This window comes from Polypterus senegalus, chromosome 1 (assembly GCF_016835505.1).
Source record: "Polypterus senegalus isolate Bchr_013 chromosome 1, ASM1683550v1, whole genome shotgun sequence".
Classification (NCBI taxonomy): domain Eukaryota; kingdom Metazoa; phylum Chordata; class Cladistia; order Polypteriformes; family Polypteridae; genus Polypterus; species Polypterus senegalus.
In genome coordinates this window covers 262,158,171-262,171,934 of record NC_053154.1, presented here as the reverse complement: position 1 = coordinate 262,171,934, position 13,764 = coordinate 262,158,171, and the positions used below count along the sequence as shown (strand labels likewise).

Genomic DNA, 13,764 nt, shown 5'->3' with positions numbered 1-13,764 from the left:
CACATTAGAAATATATACTCAATATTCAAATTTTGCAACTTAAAAAGTTTACTTTTACAGATGCAGCCTTTGTGTCACATGCTAAATTTACTAAACATGTATTTATTACTGTACACCTGCACACTTTTCTTGAAATCCAGACTTCGTACACACTTCCCATGTTATACTTTACTTACAAGTATGTAGAAGCCACAATTGTGGTTGGGCTGTAGGAGATCAAATTCATATTTCTCTCAATGACATTTAAATCAATTCACAACTTTTATGTAATGTGTTTTTTTTTTGGATTTTGGTTGATATTCTTTCTCTCTCCATTAAAGTGAAACTAGCACAAAAATTAGAGACCGTTCATTTCTTTGTAAGTGAGCAAACGTACAAATTCACCAGCGGATCAAATACTTATTTCCCCCATTGTATACCTTATACATGTGACAGTAAAGATCCTGTAAGTCTATAAGGACTGTATGTATTTAAAGAGTATGTTAAGTTATGCATAGGTAACTCCTGCTAATGTTAAGTAATTTAAGTCAGTGATTCCGATTCATACTGAGTTTTTAATTAATATCCATGCATTATTTTATTAGATAGACATCAAAATTGTCTTGAAACAGTAACAACCAAATAAATAAATTGAAACTGCCATAATTTTTACTTAATCCTACTAGTGGGTCCTAAAGTTTTAGTTCAAAACACATTCTGACATATTGTACTTTAGAATTTAGAAAGGCATACAACTTTAGCAAATAATATTTTGAGATATCATATAGAAAAATGTAAAAGGTTTGCTTAAAATGGATTACTCCAATGAGCAGAAAATGTTGTTGTCTTTGAAAAACAATTACTGCTATGTGACCTGCAGTGCCATGGTAATCAGTGCAAAATAAGTGCTATTATCATGATATGAAAGAAGCAGAGGAGAAAAATTAGTCAAAGACTTATACCCAGATTAAAAAAGAACTCCTTGCTGTTGTCCGGTGACATCAACCATTTACACAAAAAGCACATTTCCCACCATTTGCAAAGACACAATACCTATCAGAATCTGTGCATCTGATGAATGTTAAGCATGAATATTTTTAACTTACTATATATGGCCCTTTCTTGCACACACTTATGTCTGAAAAGCACTTCTGGTCCACTTGTTTGCAGACAAGAGGAGTACTAGCCAGGGCCAGAAGTTATGGAGTCCAGTCTACTGCTAATTATATTCCTTAGCTAACAGAGGACTGTTGTTTCTATTTAGATATATATGCCTAAGAAAAGTAGGGTATTGTATTTCAATATGCTACAGATTAAAATATATGATGAACTCCAGTTTGTAGTTTTTAGTTTCTTCATGTTTAACATTAGTGCCTTGTATTTTTTTTTTTTTTTGGTTGGGGAAGGGAAAAACAAAACAGGCAAATAAAGAAAAGAAAGAAGAAACAATATTAGGAAGGCATAACTAAAGCACCATCTGTGGTCAATCTGAAAGGCAGCAGCGATGTGCAGCCAAAGAAGACTTTACAGCATTCTTTGTCAAAAGTACTTTCCCCCTCTTTACACAAAATTTATTACTTCACTCTGCTTATCTTTTATAGTCATGCAGCTGATCCTTCAAAGTTGCACCTTAACCCACAAAAACAGATCTTACTTTTACTTCTGTCATAACCACCAGAAATTAAGACTATAAGTTATAACTTGACTATAATTTAGCAATTTGCATACAAAATAATGGCCCACTATTTATTATTGTGTTAACAAAATAATAGAGATGGTAGGAAAAACACATTCAATGAGAATAATGTACACAAGCGGCCATTCAAAGAAGGATTCAAGCCTATGATGTGTTACACATAAGAGCGTAACAGCTCCATAAAGCAGAAAAAAAAATAACGGGGTGAAGAAATAATCTATAATATGCAAGACACATTCTATAGTCTCCTCAGCAGGAGGAACATTCCGTATTCTTAGAAAGCTAACTTGTCAGTGTGGGGGAGGAGAAGAGATGAGACCACAACTGTGCTTGGCCCACGACTATGACTACTCCATTAAAAAGAATCTCCCATCTGACCTCACAGCAACATTCAATTGGGAATGTATTACAAAGGTTTCATTAAAAAAAAGTCAAGGAGTCATACTGAGGTTGCAGCTGGCACATTCTGAATCAGTGCAGTCATACTGCTCTCTACACTATTGGGGAATATTTTTGAGGGCTAGGAGAATGTTTTCCTAGGCTGAATCTGGTTTTGAAGCTTACAGATAGATCAGCTCAAACTTTTATTTCTGACATATGAAAGCATTTACTTAAGGTAGCAGGAGCATGTAGCTGACGGTTTCAGCAAACTTACATCAGTGTAAATCAAGCAAGAAAGTGGGAAATTTCATTGATACAAATAACTCTATACAACTGTCATGTCACCCTGCCCTGGTATATTAAACACCACCAGTCATTTTCTTAATGGGTGCTGAGCTGTTGTTCTAAGGGCAAGGAAAGAAGTAAGGCAAAACCACTCATAATAAATCGGACAAAATTTTCTCTGGTAACTACCATAGTTTTTAAACATCTTCAGCCTTCCCTCAGACTTAAACGTAAAAAAAGAACAATGCAATAACAAATAATGAAAAAATTTAAATTTACACACTGAGGAAAGAGAAACCTCTAGTACAGTACACTTAGATTGTCTTTTAATGAGACATCTAGACTTGTTTTCTTAACTCGTCTATCCAGTTCATGGTCAATTGGGGCCTAAGGGCTTTTCTAACAAAAGGAGGGAACCTAGAAATCACAAGACACATTTAATCACATAACACTCACTTATACCTGGCCAGCTAACTAAATGCTTAAGCTTAAAACCTTTAAGGAGGGATATAGCATTCTTTATTGGATTTCTTACCTACATTCCCATACTTAAAGTCTATAGAGCATGGTTACATTAAAAATCCAATGTTAACGCAAGTACATCTAGTCTAAATTATGGTTAGAGATGTTACTGTAAATGTTTTAAGGAGGGAACAATTTCACCAACAAATGTTAAGAGGATTCCCAAAATATTGCTGTAACTTTAGGCTTACATTAAAATTATCAAGGTAATAAAATACGTACTTGCTCAAATATACTCCAGTGTATGTTAAAAATTATGGGTGCTACATGCATTATTATTATTATTAATCTTTCATACATTCACCAGGTCATAGTAATGACATTAAATAAGTAAATCTTGCTAAAAAATTATTGTTTCTCAATAACAAGAAATAACAATAAAAATAAAATAATCTTGTGGGTTCATTTTGTGGTGGTTTTACCTTTTATTATTTTGCCAGCTGGGTTTCTTTACAGGTCAGGCTGAATTCAGATGTTACAACGTGGCAAACCTTTGCAGTTAAGGAAAGGTTTGGGGGGTGCAAAGCATGCAATGTTTATAGTTGGAATTATGCCCCTTAAATAATGCAGCTCTCTAACAAATGTGTCAAGAGCCTATTGAAGATACTTCACTCCACAAAGCATCCTGGTCCTGCTTAGGCTTACTGTTCTCCTTCAGGATATCTACAGCTGTACTTGACCTATCAACCAGCTGTGGTTGCTAGATTTTCAGCTTTTCTCTTGGGATAAAATACTATACAGTAAGTTAACTGTGCTCTAATTTAAATGTTTAAATGTTTCCTGTCTATCATTTGTCAAGTGCATTTTCCTGCTAATCACTAAACTGTATGTTAAGTATCACATTTTCAAGGTGGCTTAGAAAAATAAATGCTAATAACACGTAAAACTGTTATAATGCAATACTTAATACTTTCCACTGCTCCATTTGGGAAACATTAAAAAATTAAAATGGGATGTAGTAGTGATTGAATCATTCTCTGATTTGTGTCTTACAGTAATATAATTTACAAAGTCAATAAAATAAAAAATATAAAAAATAATAAAATACTTCAAATATTCCAGTTTATATTGATGAAAGGCTTGTAGTGATATTATGTTTTCTAGCCTCTGGCAGAACCCAGAGAAGAGTAACTGCAAGCAACAAAAATGTATTAACAATTACCAACGGCAAGTTTTTCTGGGTTTCTTGTGTACAACATTTTTGCATAGTGATGCAGGAAAGGGACTCATAGTGCAAACTGTATTGTTTATCTTTGAATACATAAATTGTGAATACAGAAAATCCAAAATTCACTACCCTTTCAACATGGGTTAGCAGATTATGCTGTGTTCATGTGATAAAAGTGTTTTTGGAACTCCGATTTGTGATGTTTCACCTTCCCTCTTGAGTTTCCAGTTGGTTTTTTGGGAGAAATGCAAGATTGCCAATGATTTGTTATTTAGTCTGAGAAAACAGCAAGTAATGATCAACTGTATTTTTTTTATGAAAATAAAGAGTAAATGAAACATATTAAATGTGCATTTTGTGACTCCAAATGCATTTCGGTCACAAAAACGCCACTTTTGGCAGACTAGGTTTTATTTTGTATTTTATACAATTGACTGAGGTGCAAGGTTAGTGTAATGCTACATCTCATAGAATTCAGATTGTTTCATCTGAATTGTTTAACTTTGAGCTCTGACTTTGTATGGCATTCACGTGAAATTTCCAACTCAGAAGCATGAATTTCATGTCTGCTCGACAGCACATGAACGCTGCATAATGAAGCCACACTAGTTTGCTGATCGAGATAAAACAGGTGGTGGGGCCAAGCGGTGACAGTGTCACTTATTCGAAAGCTTATCTCTTTCTTAAAGTGCAGAAGGCTGTCCATTTATTTTTGTCAACAGAACATATTTACAGGGTTATTTCACCCTGAAAGTGATATACAATTATGAAATTACAATCTTAACATTCTGTAATACAATGCTTATATTATTTTCAGTTAAATTCAGAATACTCAAACTAATAAACATACACATTGTAACAATAATATTCCATTTTATAGGAACTGTCCTTTAGGTTTAATAATGATGTAACCTAAATGATAAAACTGCCTATCAACATTATTTTATATAGCAACTGTATATGTTGAAACATACAATTATTATGAACCAAAACCTTGAAAAAAATTATACATATTTTAAAAAATGACCTGATAAACATCAACAAATTGTTCACATAGATTAACAACATACAAAATGTTTTTATAATAGAAGTTAAACAGTGTAGACAACAACAAACCCTTTTTAAAGTTTTTCCACTGATATTTAAAATTCACAATAAAATATTATTTATTGTTGATATTTTTATCTTAAAATGTTTGCAAGATAGGAAATATTTATATATTATTAATAAAGATACAAATATTTTTTAGAAGGACTTACAAAGAAAAAAAAAAAATTCTGCCCTTAAGTGAAGCAAAAGGCTGACAGGAAACACAACCTGGCTGCTGTCATATTTTGTCTGTCATGACTGTCTACATCTTCCAACATGTACACACTAATCGTGTTAACACGCTGCCATTTAAGAACGTGTGATCCAGCTGTTTTGCAGAGTTTGTTTTCTTCTCTCCCAAAGACCCACATGCTAAAGATAGTGAATACACCTAACACTTTAAACCTATTTCTACTTAAAAAGACCACTAATTCTTAAAAAAACAACACCTCCTCTTTCAGTAAGCTTATGGTGTCTTTCCAGTTATAAACACTGCCTGCCTTAATTACGAATACAGTAGCATTATGAACATGCACCACAGTTCCACTTTCAGCTTCAAATGTTAATAAAAGGCATTATTTTATTTGTTTAAACATCCTTCAGTATCAGCTAGCAGACATATTTTCTTGCATCTGCTTCATTGTGGCTATACTATGTTTTACATATGTCACAGACCATAATGTTTATTATGCACAAAAACATGTATAGTGCAATTTATAATCCTCTTTTTCCAAGTGTCTTGCTTATTATAGTTAAATACATTCATTATACAAAAAAACAAGCAATTCAGACCAAATGCATAACCTAATTCAAAATACTGTATCTTTAATATAACGGATGGCAAAACTACTACTACTACTTCTTCTTCTTCTTCTTCTTTCGGCTACTCCCTGTCCTCTGCATCTTGCTCTGTTACACCTATCACCTGCATGTCTTTGCTCACAACATCCATAAGCCTTCTTTTAGGCCTTCCTCTTTTCCTCTTTCCTGGCAGCTCTATCCTTAACACCCTTCTCCCAATGTACTCAACATCTCTCCTCTGCACACGTCCAAACCAACACAATCTCGCCTCTCTGACTCTGGTCTGTCTCCCAACCGTCCAACTTGAGCTGACCCTCAACATATTCAAATATTTAATAAAGATACAAACACATCTTACCTGTCTGCATTTCAATGTTGGAATCGTACACACTCTCACTGCCTCACTTTTTTCACATATTTTGTTGAAGACAACCCTCCTGTATGAAGTTTCCAAGGAGTGTTTACTGTGGAAATAATAAAGTGACACGATTATGTCACAATAAAAGACTAAACATTTAATGCTGAAGAGAATTATACATGTTGTAATATAACACCACCAACGATAGTGTTTTCAATCTTAATAACACAAAGAAGAAATAATGTTGCCTCTAGTTAAATGTTTATTAAGAGAGAGGCATTTTTTTCATGAGGCACTGTTTTAATAGCTCCTTCACAGTTCAGTGCAGGTTGAGGACATGTTGAAGTGAATTAGAATTAACATATGTTAGGCTGCATTATAAACATTTACAGTATTAGAGGGTCCCTGTCAAATCAAATTTGTGTAAATCCCACTTTACCCATCTTGACAGAAACAGGATAATTTTGCTCATTTCTGTTTATATATATAATTTATAAGAAAATTTTTGAAGGTAATGAAGACTACCTCCATCTTAGAGCTTAGTAAATATAACTGAGGTTAGGGAGATACTGCATTAATAACATGTTGTTATCATAATGTTGTAATTAACACCTTCACAAATTGTCATCGGTTTTCTGTTTCTATTTTTTGACTTAATTCCCTCTATAAATATAAACATAAACATTTCACTTTCTAAAAATACTGCATGTACACATTTTTGAAAATCATATGTTGAAACAAAAACGTAAATACAGGTGCACACCATTCCTTACACAGGTAGCACTAAAATGCAACAGCACCAAATTGTTTTATTTAATAGAATTTAGTTGAACAGACTTAGTGACTTAGACTTAGATTTAGAGACTTGCACTGCATTTAGAATAATAATGGGATATGTATATCCTTCAATTAAATTACTTTTCAATCTGAAGAGCTTTCAAAATAGTTGGATAGAGAAGCAAATATGAAAAATGAAGGAAAAAACACTCACTGGCCAGCAGAACAAGAAAATATTCTAAAGGAAAAATCACAATTACAGTAATGACTAAAAATATCTTTAACTATATAGTTATACATTTTTCAAGAGACAAAAAAGGCAATGAAAAAATCATTTTTGAAAGGTTGCATATTTTTGCAATTAAAAACATTAACAGCTGATCTATGTAGTTCATGAATTGACCGTGCAAATATATCTATGAATTGTACCATGCCATATACTGTAAATAAGAATTAAAGAGATTAACATCAAATTAACATGCAGCCTAGAGAAAGACTTGAACAATAACAAATCAAAACATTTACAAAAAATTTATGACCAAATAATAGTAATGCACCACAAATATAATAAACTTTACCATGATTATAGCAAGTCAAATTGACTAGTCACTTAAAACTAAGAATTATGGTACAATTTCTATAAAAATATTAAGTAACGTTTATATTTCTTGTTGTAAACAGTACTCCTAAAGTGCATAATGATAGTCTGTTTACTCTATATATTAAGCTATTTTAAATTCCAAGTTCTTCATTTAAAAAAGCACAACCTAAACATGAAAGATTTCAAAAATGATTTTAGTGGCAGCACAAACTTTATGCGCACTGCAACACAGCACCAAACAATTTACTTCTAAGCTCATTTACTTCAGTGACTAATCAGCATTCTCTAAGATAATGCCAGCAGGACACATAATTACATTTGCACAGCTCTGTTTGTAGACCTGCAAGACATTCAAATTTTCCAATTTATGCAGAATGACGACAACAGAACAGATCTCTCCTAACTTTGCTTCATTGTACCATCAATACTATTCAGTAACTCAATTTACAATCTAACCTCATCTATAAATGCATTAGTTAGAACAAGCAAAAAAAAAAAAAAAACAAAACACTTGGAGATAGTATATCCCGATCACAGCCTAGTATCATTTTATATATTATCAACTGTTTCTGCTAATTAAGTAAAATCTGTTACTTTTCTGAATGACATCTGTGAATGATAAGTAAAGAATGTAAATTTTAGTAAGCAATGTTATAAATATAGTTCACATGCTCATTTATTTTCAGCAAAACTGCATTTAGCATCTTCATTATTTTCTATACTGTTTAATCAAGAGCGGGGTCGCAGGAGGGGACTGGACCCTATCCCAGATAGCCTAGGGAGCAAGGCAGGAACAAAGCACTAGTCCAACACAGGGCAAACACACACACCAAACACACTCTAAAGCCACTTTAGCATCACCAATTTACTTAACCTCTATATCTTTGGACAGTGGAATGATCCTTAAATATTTTGGAGGACTCTACAAGCACACCACTTTTCTAAAGCACCCTTAAACCAGACCAGACTACTATTTTCCTATTCGGGTAATATTCCATTTCATCACTCCATATAAGATTACTTACTGTATATTATGATATAGAGATTTTTTTCATCACCCTCTAATTATGTCATAGGCTGGCCTACCTACACACATACAAACAATGATCTTAGTCATTACTTAAAGGCCTTCTTATTCCAAAAAGTAGTACTCATATTTGTCACAAACATATTCTTGTTCTGAATCATTTTTTGTTATGATTTGTGTTGGAGTGTCCCAAAGGGATGGTCAATGGCTGTCTAATATTTTTTTAATTAAATAATGACATGAGAAGGAATATACAGAGAGAGTCAACCTGACACTTACTATGAAGCAAAGATCTTTATGTCCTCCCCATTACACTGCATTCATTGCAAGTCCTGTAACATGCAGTAACAGGAAGGATCTTCCACTCCACTTTTGTAAACAATTCTAAATGTAAAACCAAGAATGCTTTAGTTGCCTTACAGGAATTTTTTTTCCTTATAGTTTTATACCTCTGTGTTATGTTTTACGTTATATACAAGGTTTCCTCATTTTGTTCCAATGTGGAAAATTATAAAACAAAATAAGTATTAATCAACATGTATACATGAAGCAAATTAGCCCAGTACAATATACAGTAGCTCGATTGCAAAAAGAAAAACTGTAAGGCACACAGCTTGCATTTCATGTTTAAACAAGGGATGTATTATTAGAAGTAGCAGTACAAGCAAATGCTACGAGTGAATGCCTTCCCCATCCGCAGAGATATTTTCTCCCCCTTTGGATCTTAAAGCTTGTGAGCTGATGTTTTGGTCGATAGAGCACGGCTAATGCTCTCTATAATGCTGTAACCACAAAGTATAATTTTGTTTTCAGAGGGAGATCTCTCCCAACTACTTTTCCCCTAGACTGTGGCTACTTTTCCAAAACAAACTATAAGGGAAAAAAAAGGAGGAAAGCTCCAACCTCTCCTAAAAGATATTTCTCTCCAAAGACACTGCCCAAGAGGGAGTGTAGAAGGGGGAAAAAAAATCAATAAAATTCACATAGCAAACAGTCCACAATGACAATACAAAAAGGCTACTACAAAATTGATTTGTTTAAGTATAATAATAAGTTACTTGTAAAAGCACTTTAGATGACATATAAATTCAAATGCAAGTTGAAAGCATCACAGGGGTATATTTTACAAGCTCACTTGTATTTGTCATTTTACACACAAATAAAATTTACAAGCAGCAGCTCAGACCTTATCGTACAGCATACATGCAGACCTCTAATTTTAACTTGATGGTATTTGACTGCTAAATGTGCATGACTGTTATATTTATTGAGTGAAATAAAAATATGTAAGAATATTTATAAATACATTACCACAATTTTTGTAATCCTAACAATGAGGTGTGAAAGATACCATTTTTACTTTTTTTTTTTTAAATGAGCTTTACTACATTAAATCTGTTCTGTTTAACTTCATGATAAAATATGACTCTCTCTGTACAAACCCCACAGGATTGCACTGGTATATAATGTATATCATTTTCCACTATGTCAAAAAATAGTTAAGACAATAAAAGATTGAACAGTAAGAAATACTGGAAGGTTCAGGAAGAGCCCAAAGAATACATATATTGAACGGATGGGTAAGTTCTCAGGATAGTAAAGCCAAAATAAGCTGGGGTCTTATACCTGTGGTGAGCACTTGTCACTGGAAAACAGGCAAGTTAATAGCATTTTCTTAAAAGAACATAATTCAGAACATGCTAATCGTCTTTAAGTTTGTAATACGCAGTATTAGTTTTGAACAGCAGCAGCTAAACAAAAATAAAGAACATAATCTCACTGAATTTAACTGCCACAGGCCATGTGCAAATAAGTAGATGACTAGATGTAAGAGATAAAAAGTAATTCAAACTGTTACATTATCAAAATCTTTACAAAAGGACAGCAACAAAATTGTAATTGCTATTAGCACTTTATCCAGAAAGGATGGCATAGGTAAAAATCGGGAGAAAATCTTTTCCTCTTTAATTGGATCACCATTTAAAACATCCTTAAAAGCAAGACCACAAGTTTTTGAGGTAGCAGGGTGACACAGTGTTTTGCAGATGTATAGATTTAAATCCAGGCATCTATTGTGTTGACTTGCTTACAAATCCACTTTAATGACAAATTATTTTAAATAATAATATTCACTATGGAAATCCATTTTAAAGGTATAATGCAGCACTCTTTTCAAAACGTTATGCTTTTCACAAGTGTCTGAAAAGTTGTTGAAAATTTGTGTTTTTGATTCTTCTCTTGTTGTAAAGTAAAGCGCTAAGTTTGACATCAAATACAAGCAAAATAAAAAAATATAGGCAAAATAACTTGGAATGGAACACAAGACCTCAATTAATAATTAACAGCTACTTATATAACATACATCTACACTACTACAGTGTGCTATGTACTGTAAAACAAAATCAGCAGGGACCTAATGCTTTTAAAGACATTGCATTTCCCAGGGTGGTGTTAGAAATCAACCCTAACAATTACACATGGTTGTCAAGTGATGTCTTAACAGAATTGTATGTGTATTCCAATACTAGTCTGATAAATAATAAGGAAGGAAAACAGCAGCAGTTTTCAAGATTAAACTGTAAGATCATAGGAGTTATAAATAAAACAGACACCTGTTTATGTAAATATTAGGTTGTGTGTGAGGACAGGAAAAATTACAATGCCGCCAAGGCATTGCAGTGTGGAAAAACAAGTTTGTGTGTGCTTGGCAGATGACATACCACAAATGCAATATTTATTTGCAAGCCGAACCAAATAGTTCTTGCAACAATTTATATACAAGTTAATAAATAAATAAGTTACGTACATGTCTACCAAAAATTATTATTTTGGCAGTTCATGAATCTGCCCTGCATTAACTTTCAAAGCTATTAAAGTCCAAGACCTAAAAGTCTCACTTATTTTCCAATTATTCATCACTGTCTTTTTAGCTTTCTTCTGTATGCCCTTGCTTGCAGTTGAATCGTACAGTTTCTGTAAAATAGATCCCGAGTAATTAGTGACTGCTGCTGCTTTCAAATAAGATCTGCATAGCAGTAACTGCAAATTATGCAGCATTTTGCTATGCTAATGCAGGTAATTTGCTTCACGCTGTGTACACTTACCTGATTTCCTATAAAGCAATTGATTTGCTCTGTAAACGTCACATTTTTAAAGTGTACCTTATGAAGAGTTGTGCTGCCAAGTGCTTGAAATTAAAGTTCTGATTCTCAATCTTAAGACATAAAGCTTTTCTTCATAACTGAGTATACTTAATGGCATTACTTTGTGCTTAAGGAAACATCTAGAGTCAACAAAGTAATAGGGTGGGCTTATCTAAATATCTCTGGAGCCTTAGGGCCTCTACTCTCTAAACTGTCAAAAATTAATCAATATATTTTCTAATGCAGGACAATACAGAAGAGATCTTAAGACACTCAGCAGTGTATCTTGGTCCTTCCTCTCTACAGGTTCTCACAGTTCAATTTAAGACTAAAAATAGCATTTTCTTAACTTAGCATTATCTTAAGATGTTAACAACTCCTAAAGCAGGGATGCCAAAACTCCTCTTGGAAAAGTTATAGTAGCAGCAAAATTTTAATTTCATTCTTTGCTGTCATTTTAATAGACTTCCGTTCTATCCACATTAAATTTGATCCTGAAAATATATGATTTTTTTTTAGAAGAAATTGAAAAAACACAAACTACACTGAAGGATTGTTGTTTAAGGAAAAACAGTCTCCATAACCTGTTTGCTATTTCTTTATTTGAACTTTCATTTGGAATTAACAGCAGTTTAGGTGAGGATACTAACATTCAGTGAAGTGACTGAAATACATGAGAACAGCTACCCAATTCTCAATCAAATTTATGTCTACTTGAGGCTACTATCTGTCAGCTTTCAAAGTACTTTTCAGGAAAACACTACAGCATATTGAAGGGTAAATTAATTTCTGCGCAGCAAAATTTACAATGTGCATTGTCACAGGCTCATTTACTCTGAAGAAGAAAAAAAAGTTTCTGAGCAAATAAATAAAGCATTCAATTAGATATATGGATTAACCTCTACTTATAAGGCAGGTTAGTATGAATGCATGCAGCTACAGTGGTCCTTGTCCTTAACATCTCAGTTCTTTTCAAAATATGATTTGATGCCTAGATGTCTACAGGCTTTTTGTAGGTCTACATGCAATTTATCAATCTGTATTTTTATATAGCACTTTCAACAAAGTGTAGCATCATAAACAAATAGAGAGACTATGCATCCCAGAGAAGGGCAACTAGGCTGATTCCTGAGCTACAGGGAGATGGGTTATAAAAAAAGATTAAAAACAGCTAAGCCTTTTCAGTTTAAGCAAAAGTAGATTAAGAGGAAACACGGCTGAAGTGTTTAAAATTATGATGGGGAATAGTACAGCGGATTTAGACTATTACTTTAAAATGAATTCAGTAAGAAAATGGAGACAGAGTTGGAAACTTGTTGAGAGTAAATTTTGAAGAAACATTAGGAGGTCTTTTTTCCACACAGAGAACCATAGACATATGGAACAAGTTGCCATGTAGTATGGCAGACAGTAAAATTTTAGGGACCTTTAAACCTTGACCTGCTGTTATTTTGGATGAATTAAGCAGATAGGACTGGTGAGCGTTGCTGGGCTGAATGGCCTGTTCTTGTCTAGACTGTTCCAAAAAAGCAAATGAAAATGCAATTTAACATATATTATATTGTTGTTTTTTATAATCAGTACAAGGTTCTAAAAAGAGAACATAAATCCTCTTACTCACTTAACACATTTTAGAGATACAGTATAGGGTACTATAACAGATCTCACAAGGAATCATTCTGATAATAACACTGAAGAACTCTTAGGTTGTGAAATTGCAACTTCAGTTATTTTCCTTTATCATCTAAAGGCATTCCCTACAAAATTGCCAGAGTTAGCTAAATGGAAGACTAGTCTTTCTGTGCATACTGATCTTACTGATTATTGTAAAAATCAATGTATTCCAAGAGGTTTGCATTTACAAAAAGCCTGTTTTTTAAGAGATCTGTCTGAATTTGTTTGAAATATTGTGTCATTTGTTGTTAACAACTAAAACT

The 13,764-nt window shown here is 33.1% G+C and overlaps 1 protein-coding gene across 2 annotated transcripts in view; it reads right to left on the bottom strand.

Annotated features, from left to right (window-relative positions):
* The window catches only part of zmiz1a (zinc finger, MIZ-type containing 1a), a 308,608-nt gene that overhangs the window by 214,574 nt on the left and 80,270 nt on the right, over positions 1–13,764 (bottom strand). For both annotated transcript variants that reach the window (XM_039772925.1, XM_039772932.1), the window contains exon 2: positions 6,280–6,385. The gene's annotated coding sequence lies outside the window, so the exon portion shown is untranslated. The remainder of the gene's footprint in view (positions 1–6,279; positions 6,386–13,764) is intronic.